This window comes from Patagioenas fasciata, chromosome 36, assembly GCF_037038585.1.
Source record: "Patagioenas fasciata isolate bPatFas1 chromosome 36, bPatFas1.hap1, whole genome shotgun sequence".
Taxonomy (NCBI): Eukaryota; Metazoa; Chordata; class Aves; order Columbiformes; family Columbidae; genus Patagioenas; species Patagioenas fasciata.
Genome location: NC_092555.1, coordinates 976,469 through 989,853, shown reverse-complemented (window position 1 = coordinate 989,853; position 13,385 = coordinate 976,469). Strand labels below are relative to the sequence as shown.

General features: G+C 55.4%; 1 long non-coding RNA gene across 1 annotated transcript in view; it reads left to right on the top strand.

The window, feature by feature from the left end:
- The first annotated feature begins 4,983 nt into the window (after positions 1-4,983).
- LOC139826188 (uncharacterized) overlaps positions 4,984-13,385 on the top strand; it is a 285,705-nt gene continuing 277,303 nt past the window's right edge. Inside the window, exons 1-2 of the long non-coding RNA XR_011736185.1 lie at positions 4,984-5,093; positions 5,449-5,561. This is a non-coding gene — a long non-coding RNA (uncharacterized lncRNA). The remainder of the gene's footprint in view (positions 5,094-5,448; positions 5,562-13,385) is intronic.

Genomic DNA, 13,385 nt, shown 5'->3' with positions numbered 1-13,385 from the left:
TTGTGACATTCTGGGGACCCCCTTTGTCCCCAGGGCCCATTGTGAAACCGTGGGGACCCTCTTGTCCCCAGGGCCCATCGTTGCAGCGTGGAGCCCCCCCCTTTGTCTCCAGTGCCCATTGTGACATCCTGGGGACCCCTTTTGTCCCCAGTGCTCATTGTGACAGGGTGGGACCCCCCTTGTACCCAGGGCCCATTGTGACATCCTGGGGACCCCCTTTGTCCCCAGGGCCCATTGTGACATCCTGGGGAGTCCCTTTGTCCCTAGGGTTCATTGTGACATCCCAGGACCCCCATTGTCCCCAGGGCCCATTGTGAACAACCTGGGGACCCCCCTTTTTCCCCGGGCCCATTGTGGCGTCCCAGGATGCTTCGTTGTCCCCTGGGCCCATTGTGACATCCTGGGGACCCCTTTTGTCCCCAGAGCCCATTGTGACATCCTGGGGCCTCCCTTTGTCCCCAGGGCCCATTGTGACATCGCAGGAGCCCCCATTGTCCCAAGGGCACATTGTTACATCCTGGGGACCCCCTTGTCCCCAGGACCCGTTGTGACATCTTGTGGACCCCTATGTCACCAGAGCCCATTGTGATATCCTGGGGAGCCCTCTTTTTCCCCAGGGCCTATTGTGACATCCTGGGGACCGCCTTTGTCCCCCGGGCTCATTGTGACATCCTGAAGACCCCCTTTGTCCCCAGGGCCTATTGTGACATCCCAGGACCCCCCCTTTTCTCCAGGGCCCATTGTGACATCCCAGGACCCCCCATTGTCCCCAGGCCCCATTATACACATCCTGGGGTCCCCCTTTATCCCCAGGGCCATTGTGACACCATGGGGACCCCCTTTGTCCCCAGGGCCCATTGTGACGTCCCAGGATGCCCCATTGTCTCCTGGGCCCATTGTGAAATCATGGGGACCCCCTTTATCCCCAGGGCCTGTTGTGACATCCCAGAACCCCCCATTGTCCCCAGGGCCCATTGTGACATCCCAGGACCCCCCATTGTCCCCAGGGCCCATTCTGACACCATGGGGACCCCCTTTGTCCCCAGGGCCCATTGTGATATCCTGGGGACTCCCTTTGTCCCCAGGGCCCATTGTGACACCGTGGAGACCCTCCTTGTCCTCAGGGCCCATTATGACATTCAGGGGACTCCTCTTTGTCCCCAGGGCCTATTGTGACATCCTGGGGACCCCCCTTTACTCCAGGGCCCATTGTGACGTCCCAGGACCCCCTGTTGTTCCCCGGGCCCATTGTGAAATCCTGGGGACCCCCTCTTTTTCCCCAAGGCCCATTGTGACATCCCACGACCCCCCATTGTCCCCAGGCCCCATTATGCACATCCTGCGGTCCCCCTTTATCCCCCGGCCCCATTCTGACACTGTGGGGACCCCCGTTGTCCCCAGGACCCATTGTGACATCCTGGGGACCCCCTTTGTCCCCAGGGCCTATTGTGACATCCCAGAATCCCCCATTGTCCCCAGGGCTCATTGTGACACCGTGGGGACCCCCCCTTTTTCTCCAGTGCCCATTGTGACATCCTGGGGACCCCCCTTTGTCTCCAGGGCCCATTGTGACGTTCAGGGGAACCCCCTTTGTCCCCAGGGCCCATTGTGACATCCTGGGGACTCCCTTTGTCCCCAGGGCCCATTGTGACATCCCAGGACCCCCCATTGTCCCCAGGGCCCATTGTGACATCCTGGGAACCCCCTTGTCCCCAGGGCCCATCGTGGCACCGTGGGGACCCTCCCCTTTTTCTCCAGTGCCAATTGTGACATCCTTGGGACCCCTCTTGTCCTCAGAGCCCATTGTGACATCCTGGGGAGCCCCCTTTGTCCCCAGGGCCGATTGTGACATCCTGGAGACCCCGTTTGTCCCTAGGGCCCATTGTGGCACCATGGGGACCCCCTTTGTCCCCAGGGCCCATTGTGACGTCCCAGGACCCCCCATTTTCCCCAGGGCGCAGTGTGACATCCTGGGGACCCCCTTTGTCCCCAGGGCCATTGTGACGTACCAGGAACCACCCTTGTCCCCAGCGCCCTTTGTGACATCCTGGGGACCCCCATTGTCCCCAGAGTCCATTGTGACATCCTGGGTAGCCCACTTTGTCCCCAGGGCCCATTGTGACATCCCAGGACCCCTCTTGTCTCCAGACCCCATTGTGGCATCCTGGGGACCCTGTTGTCACAAGGGCCCATTGTGACACCGTGGGGACCCCCTTTGTCACTGAGGCCCATTGTGGCATACCAGGACTCCACTTTGTCCCTAGGACCCATTGTGACATCCCATGACCCCCCCTTGTCCCCAGGGCCCATTGTGACATCCTGGGGACCCCTTTGTCCCCAGGGACCATTGTGACAGGGTGGGACACCCCTTGTCTCCAAGGCCCATTGTGACATCATGGGGACCCCCCTTTGTCCCCAGGGCCCATTGTGACATCCTGGGGATCCCGTTTGTCCCCAGGGCCCATTGTTACATCCTGGGGACCCCCTTTGTCCCCAGGGGCCATTGTGACATCCTCTGCACCCCCTTGTCCCCAGAGCCCATTGTGACATTCAGGGGACCCTCTCTTTGTCTCCAGGGCCGATTGTGACATCCTTGGGACCTCGTTTGTCCCCAGGGCCCATTGTTGTACCATGGGGACCCCCTTTGTCCCCAGGGCCCATTGTGGCACCATGGTGAACCCCTTTGTCACTGGGGCTCATTGTGACATCCCAGGACCCCCCGTTGTCCCCAGGGCCCATTGTGACATCCTGGGTCCCCCTTTGTCCCTGTCGAGGGTTAGGATTGCGGGGTGACAATCAAACCCTGGCAGATGTGTTGTCAACCTCCTCTGCCCCCCACTTCCCCCTTCTGCCCCTCCCTCTCCCCCCTTCCCACTCAGCACAGGCGATCGGGAGGGGAAGAAGCACAGAGGGGAGAGAGTTGGAAAAGTTCAAGATGTTTTACTGATGCTACTGATGAGAACAGAGAAAATGATACAAATATACAAAACCCATCTTGTAAGTCTGAGCAACTGCAGAGCCAGCACCCAAAGTCCTGGATCAGACTCTGCAGCCAACCGGAGCTGGATTCAGTCTCTCACTGGCCTCCGTTCGCAGGGACGACCAGCAAGGTCCTCTCCTGATGTCGGCCATGAGCAGAAAGGAAGGAAAAAGGCAAAAAGGAAGGAAAAGGGACAAGATCCTCGTGATCTCCCGCTTTTATATGAAGTATTCACATGAACGGAATGTTATACACAGTTGGTCACCGGTTTCTCGTTGCCCCTCTCGCGAGATGTCCATCTGTGCTTGTCAATAAGTTTCCATTCCATTGCTGGGTTTACCAAAACATGTGTCTGGTTCTCCAGGAAAATGCAGCTGACATGAAGGCTTTGGCTGACAGGCAAAATTCACTAAAAGAGAAACTTGTTTTTTACCAAAACCGGGACAGCTGGGGGCGCAGAGGCTGCTGAGACATGGAGATGGACTGGGACACGGGGGTGGGCTGGGACATAGAGATAGGCTGGGACATGGATGGCCTGGGTCACAGAGACTGCTGGGATGTGCAGACAGGCTGGGTCATGGGCACGAGTCAGAGCCAGCACAGGAGCAGGGAGGCTGGGGCAGCTCCATCCTGCAGACGTGCTTGTCCTGGCCATGCCAGCCATGGGATACGTGCCCCAGCACAGACACACACCCGTGGGACACACAGCTGGCCACAGGGACCCCAGAGACACACGCACGCCCCGTGCCATCATTCCAGTTCATTGGTGGAGCCGTGGGGGTCACTGGGGTGGCGGTGGCGGTGGCCAAGGGTGGCGAGGGTGGCACCAAGGTGCTCACAGTCCAAACTGATCACTGTGTTTAAAAAGATAATCGAGGGGGAAGGGCAACCAAAGAGCCAGGAATCCATATTTCAAATAAATCAATAAGGTGAGAGGGTTGTTAATTAGATGAATGAGACAGGTAAACTGAGGCCAGCCCTGGGGAGTCTGTAACCCCTGCAGTGCCAAGCGCTGGGGAGCAGGGCAGGGAATGTGCAGCTGGGGTTGGTGGATGTGTAAGCGGGGGCTTTTTGTCCCATTCCCTGTGCTGTCTTTGGGTAGAACACCTGGTCTTGCCAAATCGTTTATAAAATACGCTTTGCTGAGAGATCCTGCCCGGGGCTGTTCTCTTGGCAAGGGGATTGTTTCCCACAGCAGGGTTTGGCAGCAGAAGTTTGGCAGGACAAGAGGGCCCATGAGGTCAGAAAGCACAGCAGAGCTGGAACGTGGGGTCACGGGCACCAAACCCAGCTCGGGTGGAGCCAAGAGGGTCCCCTCGTGTGCAGGGTCCGAAGCGCCATCTGTGGCATCTGCCCGTCCTTCTGAGTGCCCAGAGCCCTCTTCTTGGGGCCAAATCCTCATGTTTAGGGTCCCAACGCATCTTTCATCACCCACGGCCTTTGGTGAGGGTCCACAGCTTCATTTTCAGGTGGAGCCGCTGCCTGGCAACAACCGCCCGGAAGTCTGTGGACAGCCAGGGGATGAAATGCAGCCAATCACATTTGAGGAGGCGGGGCAAGTCATGTGATTGAAACGTAAGCAGCCAATCGAGCTTTGAGACCTGCAGGACAGTTGGCGACAGTTGAACAAACTGGGCAGCCCTGAGGGGTGGGCTGTGCTGACTGCACCAATCACACCTGGTGGGAGTGCAGCACAGGATGATTGACAAATAGTCTGACCAATCATTTGGTGGGGGGAGCCAGTGGGAAATCCCAGACAGCCAATCAGAGGAAACAGCGGCTCAGGGAAGGCGGACACTGTGGGGGGAGTAACCCCTCAGGTCGCCAATCAGAGAGAGTATCACCTCAGGGCAGGGCGAGCCCCAAACCAGGACAGAATCACTGCCCAGGCAGCCAATCAGCTGCAGGATCAGCTCAGGGGAGGAGACTGACAGCCCTCCCGACCAATGGTGCCGCAGCCCAGGCTGAGCAGGCGGTTGCTCTGCAGGGGGCCAGCGTGAGCTTTGCCATGGCGCCCGTGGAGCTGCCCGAGGCCGAGCAGCGCCCGGCCCAGCCCTGGGGCCCTTTTTCCTCCCTCTGGGGCCCTGGAGATGTCTTGCTGCCTCTGGCCCAGGTGTGTGTGGGCTGCTCTGGCCTTGTTCTCCTGGGCGGGGGAGGGGGCAGGGGGCACTTGCTGGAGAGGAGCTGCTGGGGCTGGAGCTGGAGAGAGCAGGAGAAGGGGAAGCAGCTGGAGGGTGAAGTGCAGGGGATCCCCACAGCTGCTGCTGCAGCTGCACCAGAGACAGCTGCCCCTCTGGGTGAGGAAGAGTCCCTGTGAGCAGCCTCAGCAGAGCAGATCACAAACGTGCACCGCAGGGTCTGTGTAAGTGGGGAAAATCACTGTCCGGCCGTATAGTGTGTGTGTGTGTGGGGTGCGTCTGGGGAGCCTCGTGCTGTGAGAGCTGTCAGACACCCATGTGTTCTCTTAGGTGCGGGATGGACAAACGGCTGGAGCTACAGAATAGGAGGGGAGGGAAAGACAGGCAGACAGAAGTGCCTGAACTGCACAGCTTGCCTGGCAGTGCAGAGAGCAGGAACTGTGGTGAGTGCTGGGCCCTTGGGCTCATTTCATCCTGTTTTGTGCTCCCCTCCCTCCCTCCCTGCTCCCTCCTCTTTCCTACTGTGTCCTTCTCCCTCTTCATCTCTTCTCTCTCTGCCCCTCTCTGCTTCTTCCTCACCGTTTCCTCCACCCGTCTCCACCTCTGTGCAGGGTTTCTCGTATCTCCCTCTCTGTCTCCGCTGCTCTGTGCTTCTCATCATCCCTGGTTTCTCTTTGTCACATTCTGCTCTGTTGCTGTGTCCTGCTCCCTGCCCCATCATTTCTCACTGTATCCCTCTGTCCTGCTCCCTGCACCTGTTCCTGCCCCTCTTCTTTTTTACTCCCTCTCCATCTTGCTGCCCGCCCCAGGATTTTTTCCCCAATCTCTGTCCTGCCCCCAACCCTTGTTGTTCTTTCTCTCTCCTGCTCCCCTTCTGTCTTCTGCCTGTCTTCCCTTTCCCGGCTGCTTCTTTCTCCAGCTCTGTCCAGATTACTGCCCCTCTTCCTTTTGATGTCTTTCTGTCCTGGTTTTCTTTCTGTCTCCCATCCCTGTTCCCAGTGCCATCCCTTCTCACTATATCACCCCTGTCCAGCTGGCTCTGCCTTTTCTTTGTCTTCTCTTCCTCTTTCCTGCTCCCCAGCCCTCTTTTCCTCTTTCTCCAGCTCCTTGTTGCATGTTTCCCCTTTCCAGTCTCTTCATTTGGATCCCAACTTTGCTTTATTTCTCACTCCCTTTGTTCTGTTCCCTGTCTTTCTTTTTGTCTCTCCATCTTGCATCCCCCTCCCTGTCTTTCTCCAGCCCCTTCCTGCTTCTCCTCCTCCCCCCTCCCCATCCCTCTGTCCTGCTCATCAGCCCTGCTGGTTCTTCCTCCCTGTCTCATCCCAGCTCATTGTCCCTTTTTGCCTTCATCTCTCCGTCCTTTTCCCTGTGTGTTTGTTTCTCTCTCAGCTCCTCTGTCTTCTCTCTTGTCTGATTTGTCTCTTGCTGGTCCTCTGTCCTTCTCCCCAGCAGCTTCAACTGAATGGCCAGGTGTCCCTGCACTCTGGTGGTTCCTCATCACTGCCCTGGGCTGTGTCTGTAGGGCTGGGGATCATTTAGGAGCTGCTCTCCTTCTGCAGACAGCAGAGCCTGGTGCAGCTACAGCAGAGGTTGTTCTCAGCTGCTGCTTATGCAGCTCGTTGGAAGAGCAGCTGTGGGCCTTCTTTGGAAGGGAGGTTTCTTGTTCTGTGCTTACTGCTCCTGGGGACCCTGCACAGGAGCGGTGTTGGGGTCTGCAGGGACGGGTGGGACCTGCTGTGATTCCTGGTGAACGTGAACTGAACTTGTCCTGATGTCCTCGAATGAAAACAGACTGACTGGAGATGGTTTACTGCCCTGTTTCAGTTCCAAACTACATGTTTGGCACTGGAGAACATGAGACTTTGTGCTGCTTTCCAGATGTCAGCTGAGAACATCACTGCCTTTGGTACCAGGGCAGGTGGTCTGTGATCAGGGGTGCGGACTTGCATGGCAGTGCTTTAATGAACATTTTATGGTCTTGCCACTTCAAAGCCCTTCATTTTCCTAGAAATTTGAAGATGGCATTTCTCATTCGGAGGTTCAGACTTCGGTTGGACTTGATGTTGAATGGTCCATACAATGGGGTGCATAAAAGAAGAATCTCGCTTCCTTGTTGTTGTTGTTTTCTAACGCTGTCTGAATTTGGTAAGCAAGAGGAAGAGTGGTTTGCAGTGTCTGCTTTTGAGAGGAACGTATTCCTGACTGTCTCCATCTCTGTATGGTGAAGCTTTCTGCCTGCACTATGATTTTGCTGGGCTGTGAGGCTGTGTTGGAGCAGCAGAGCTCAGAAGTGGTGGCTTTAAAGGCGTTGAAGCTGTGGTCAAACTAGCAGGAAAAGCTGGTTTCTTCCCAGAGAGCTGCCTGACAAATATAGCTACAAGTAAAGACCCTTGAAGTTGGCTTTTTTTATTTAAATTTACTATTAATATGTAGCTTTTGGGATTGATTGATTGATTGATTTCTGGGAAGCAAGAAGTGAGAGCCTGTGCACTCCCACAGGCAGAGCTGCCTCCCAAAATAGGTGCACCCTTCTCCACCTCGGTTCCTTCCATGCTGGTGTAGCACAAGGCCATGCAGCAGTGTGCAGATGTGGTGATTCCAATGTGACTGTGAGGTCAGAGCCCCTCGGTGACGTGCTGTGCTGTGTCTTGGCAGCAGCAGCATCATGGGGCGAGCGTGGGGGCCATGGTCCTCACCCTGTTCCTCCTCCTGGTGTCCCTGCCAGCCCGGGACGCCCAGGCTGCTCCAGCCGAGCGCAGGGAGCAGGTGGGCGAGCAGGGGCAGCACCCAGCCCCGAGCAGCTGAGCAGGGCAGCAGTGGGGCCAGGGCTGGGGCTGGGGCCGGGAGAGCAGCCGGGCTGGGCCGGGCAGGGCGAGCCAGGCAGCACCAGGGTGTGGGCAGGGGGCAGACACCCGCAGGGAGGGGAGAGGGGCTGCGGCTGCTTCAGGGGCAGGTTCTGGGCAAGCAGGGGCTGGGAGTGCTGGCACAGGGCAGAAACCAGCACTGAGTCCCTGTGGGGCCCTCCCTGCCCCCCAGCCTCGTGCCACACGGCCCCATCCCAGGGCGCGCTTTGAGCCTTTGGGCCCGTTTCAAATCAAAGCTGGGATTGCTTTGGCACTTTGGGCCACTTTAGAGCTAAACCTGGGCACATTTGTGCCCTTTGGGATCGTTTCTGCCTATATCTGGGAGTTCTTTGGTTTTCCAGTTTTGTTTATACCCAAATCTGGGGGTGTTTGGGCCATTTTTGGCCATTTTTTTACCCAAATCTGGGCATACTTCGACTCTTTGGTCCAGTTTCACCCTGAATCTGGGGATGTTATACCCCTTTTTGGCCAGTTTTGCTCAAATCTAGTGGTGCTTTGGTTTTTTCTGCCTCTCTTGACCCGATATACTCAGGTGCTTTTGCCCATTTTTTCCCCTGATATGGGCACTGTGATCCCAAATATGGGATGTTTTCATGTTTGCCGACAGCTTTGCACCCAAGTGTGGATGTTTTTGCCTCTTTGGGCCACTTTTTGCCCAAATACTCAGATTGTTTTGCCTGTGTTGACCAATTTAGCCCCCAAATATTTGGAATATTTTGTCATTTTGCCAGTTTTTTCCCCAAATACGGCTATTTTTCTGCAAGATATGGGCACTGTTGTCCTAAATATGCTGTGTTGTGTTTTGTTTTTTCTCTCTTGTCTATGTCCTCTTTTACCTGGAATGCAGGAGTGTTGCTCGGTGAGCCTGGAAACCTCTCTGATCTGTGCTTGACTCCAGGACATGGCCTTGGCAGAGTTGATCGAGCTTCTCAGCTGGGTCCTGGTTAGGAGCCTTGGGCTGTCCCAGAGGTGAGTTGTCACTGTCTGTCTGCTTGAGCGAATAAACACTCGTGTTTTAATAGGTTATTCATGTGTGATTGTACCCAAGATCCTCTCAGAGGCTTTCCAAAAGCTTTTTGTGCCTTGGTGGTATTACACAGACAAGTCATGAATGTTCAATTTGCCTGAAAACCTGCTAGGTCTCAGCAAAAAGGTCACCCGTGCTCTGTTTCTAGCTGTGGGAACACACACCTCTGTATGTGTCTCGTGTCATTATCTCACCCTCTCCCATCACAGCAGGTGACTGAGGAAGCAGGAGATCACAACGTGCCATGGAAGCTCCCACCCGTGTTTGACTCCCTGTTTGGTTCCTGCAGTCCATGCTGATCAAGCCTCTTGGTGTAATCCTGTTCCTGAGCCTGAGGGGAATCGCAGGGGTAAGTGTTCAGTGTTCATTGGTTACTGGCCTTTTGCGTTTGTTAGTATTTGGTTTATTATTTGTGAACGTTTTCTTGCAATAGTTGACCTTGCAGTAGCCAGCAGGCTCTGATTTAGGAGAAACACGGATGATCATTTTTTGCCCTGGTGCTCCATGCTCCCACGTTAGTGTGGGTTTCCTTTTGTGTGTGTGAGAGGTCTCCTGGTCAGAAGGCCCTGAGAGGCCCCGTGTTGGTCCATCTGGTCCTTGAGGGGTGTTGCATGTGGCCTGGACACAGTAGTTTGGAAGCTGCCAGGTCCCAGACAAGGGGTCTGCAGCCCCTCTGCAGCTTTGGCAATTTCAGCATGTGTCTGGGTCCCGTGTTGTTGCCTGACCCCCGTCCAGGCGCTGCAGGTCATTTCACAACGTGAAATGGAAACGCTTTTCCTTTCTGCTCGATTCCAGCCGTCCCTGTAGGCAGCGGCTCCTTGACTGCTTCACCTGAGTGTGTCCGTGAGCCTCGGGGCCATCCCACAGGTACGACCTGGGAACAAATGAGCGTTTCCATGTTAATTTTCCGTTCCTGTGAAATTTAGCTTGCTGCTTTCTTGGCTGACGCTCGGTCACGCAGAGGGGAAGTGGGTCCAGCTCAGTGCTGTGCCCCAGAGGGCTCTGCCTTGCAAAGCTCTTTGCCAACTGCTCCATCTCTGCGCCGCTCGCAGTGCCGGCTGCCGAGGCAGCAGCAGGTTGGGGCTGAGTTTAGAGCTGGGTGAGCTCCAGGGAGTCCTTTCTCCTGACAGCTCCAGGCCTGCTTAGTGGCCACTGCAAGTGCTGGATAAATGTTGGCAAGATGCTCCTGAGGGGAAGGGAGAGAGGAGCTGCCACTGGGATGGGTTTGGATCCTGCGGTGGCTCACGGAGGTGGCCATTGCAGAGGGGCAGTGTGAGCTCTGGTGCTGCTGTCTCCAGGTTGGATCACCAGACCACCGTGCTGGTTCACCAGATCTTTGGCAGATCCCTGTGCTCCCGTGGTGAGCGCTGGCTGCCAGGTCCTGGGCCTGTGACTCTCAGGGCAGTGGTTTCCCTGAGAGCCTTGGAGCAAAAACCTTTTGGGAAAACTGCTGAGTGTGTGTAACTTCTCCAGAGCTGCAGCTGGTCAGTCTGGATGTTCCTGTGGGTTGTGGGGTGTGTTGTGGTGATGGAAAATGCTGTTGGCTGTGGGCCCCAGCTCTTTGCCACCAGCTGAAGAACCCACGTTGGCAGTTACGGAGCAGCACTTGCTGTCCCAGCACGCAGTGGAATTGCACGCTGTGAATCCTGGTGCCGACATCCCAGAGCCCAAAGCTGGAGAGGGGGAACACGGCAGCTGCCTGTGCTGTGCTGGGGTGGTGTTGGGTGCAGGTGTTGTGCCAGGGTGTGCTTACTGCTCTTGCTTTTGCAGTGAAGTTCTCAGTGTGCAGGAGCATCTGGGAGACCTCTGACCCTTTCCTGGACCTGGCGCTGGAGATCAGGTACTGGGGCAGGGTCTGGGTGGGGGGAGCTCTGCTCTCACAGGGGATGTTCCTGCAGCTGCACTGTTCCTGCTCTCAAGGCTGCTTAACTGCCAGTGTCAGGCAGGGTGTGGGCAAGAGGGAAGCAGCTGCTGTTGTTGTGCTGCCTCTGTCTGGCAAAGCAGAGCCCGTTGCCTGAGCATGAGCCACGACTCCTCCAGTGAGGCTCCGCGCTGTGGGGGACAGTGCAGCCGTCCCTCATGGCGTGCTGGCCAGGGCCTGGCTGGGGGCAGGCTCAGGGTTTTGGTGCAGTCTGTGGCCCTGTGCTCATGCTCTGTTTTATCTCTTGGGGCCAGCGCCTCTGATCAGGTGAAAAAAGCTGTGACCAACAGACCCGTGTCTTCCCCAGTGACAGGCCAGGTGAGTCCTGAAGGCTGTTCAGGGCCAGAGCACCATGTCACCACTACCAGCCAAGAAGCTGGTGTTTTGTGCCAAAAAGTGAGTCTGAGCTTCTGCCTGGGGTCTTCAATAGGTGCCTTGTGTCTTGTGATCTGGAGATTGTGTTGGGGACAGTGTAGACCGGATGCTGGGTGTCTTGCTCAGCTGGAGGCAGACAGGGAGAGCCCCTCAGCCCCAGGGCTGCAGCAATTGCTCTGGTTTGGGGTGCAGGGCCAGGTCCCTGCTGTTGTTCCCATCCCGGATTAAGGCTGGAGGAACGCCTCCTGTCTTCTTGCTCAGGACAGAGGGGCGGGGGTGCCAGACCCTGGAGCGGGGTGGCCTCGCCAATCTTCTCTGGGTATCCTGTCCCCTGGGGTGATGGGAGGAGGAGACTCTGCAGCCTCCAGGCAGTGGCTGGGACCGGCCCTCTGGGCGCCGCTGTGCAGCCAGGGCTCAGGACAGTGCGCTGGGGTTTCTGGTGTTTACATTTCCCTCCTTCCTTTTTTCCTTTCGGCTTCTAACAGAAAACACTTCTGATTTGTTGACCACCCCCACTTTCCTCTCCCCTGCTGTGTCTTTACCCTTCCTTTTTCTCTGGGCTCTCCTTCTTATTTTCTTCTCTTGGCTCATGGAAACCTCTTTTCTTTAGATCACCAAGTTTGTTGTTTTTTTTTTCATGTCAGTAGCTGCAGCGCAGCATCCTGTGGAAGGCGAGCAGAAGCGACCATTGCACACCACCTCATTCCCAATTTGCCAAGCACACCTTCCCCATGGACAGCACCCAGCCCAACTCCTGGGCCTTTTGGCAAGTCGAGGTTAGTGGTGCCAGTCGCTCTCAGGCTCCTGACTGGCAGCAAGGCCAGTACTCCACGAGACAACTGCATGGCAGGTGGCCCGGGGGAGGGAGTGATTTCAGCAGCCACCTCTCCTGTTCTCTTGGGTTGGCTAAGATGGTAGCAATTGAGTGCTGTGCTTGTGCACTGTGGAGTGTGGAGGAAGAGGGGGGCTCCTGACCTGGCCTTCAGATCATGTCAGCCTCTTTTCCTGTTCTGCAGGCTGTCCTCATCTGCACTGCATCAGGCAAATCCTGAAAAGCCGACCTTCAGCTGCGTCCTCAGCTCAGCCTTTTGGCTCCCAGCTGTCCTAGGGTTAGGATTTACAGTAAAGGTTAGAGTTAGGGTAAAAATTAGGGCTTAGTTTAAGGGTTAAGTTAGGGTTAGATTTAGAGTTAGGGTTAGGATTAGGTTTAGGTTTAGCATTTAGATAAGGGTTAGGTTTTAGTTAAGGTTGAGGGTTAGTGTTAGGTAAGGTTTTGGGTTAGGGGATAGAGTTAGGGTTAGAGTTTGGGATAGGCTTAGGGAGCATGGTTAGGGTTTTGAGTGAGGGTTATGGGTCAGGTTTTGGGTTAGACTTAGTGTTAGAGTTAGGATTAAACTTTGGGCAAGAGGTTAGAGCATAGCGTTAAGGGTTAGGATTAGAAGTTTGTGATTGGGTTCTATGAGGTTTAAGTTAGGGTTAAGTAGTAGGGTTAAGGTATAGGGTTCGATTTAGGGTAAAGGGAAGTGTTAGGAGTTACAGTTAGGGTTAGGCTTAGGAATTAGGGAGTGGGGTTAGACTTTGGGGTTACGGGTTTGATTTATGTTTAAGGGGGAGGGTTAGATCGAAGGTTAGAAATAGGGTTAAACGTAGGGCAAGGGTCAGAGTTAGGGTTAGAATTACTGTTAGGGTTAGGAGTATGTGTTTCAGTTAGGTGATGTTTCGGATTAGGGTTATGTGTTAGAGTTAGGCTTTAGGGTTAGGAATTATGGTTAGTGCTAGACTTAGGAGCTAGGGATTAGTCTGAGAGTTAGGATTTTAGGTTCGGGTATGTGTTTGCATTTGGGTTTAGGTTAGGTGTTCATGTGTTAGGGTTAGGATTTGATTAGTGTTAGGGATAGAGAGTAGTGTCAGTGGAAGTGGTTGGGGTTAGGGGTTGGTTTGAGGAAGTAGGGCTGGGGTTAGGGTTACGTTTGGGTTAGAGTTAGTGGTAGGGTCAGGGTTTGATTAGGATTAGGGTTAGAGTTAAGGTGAGGGGTTTTGGGTGAGGGATAGAGTTTGGTTTTAGGTTTAGGCATAGATT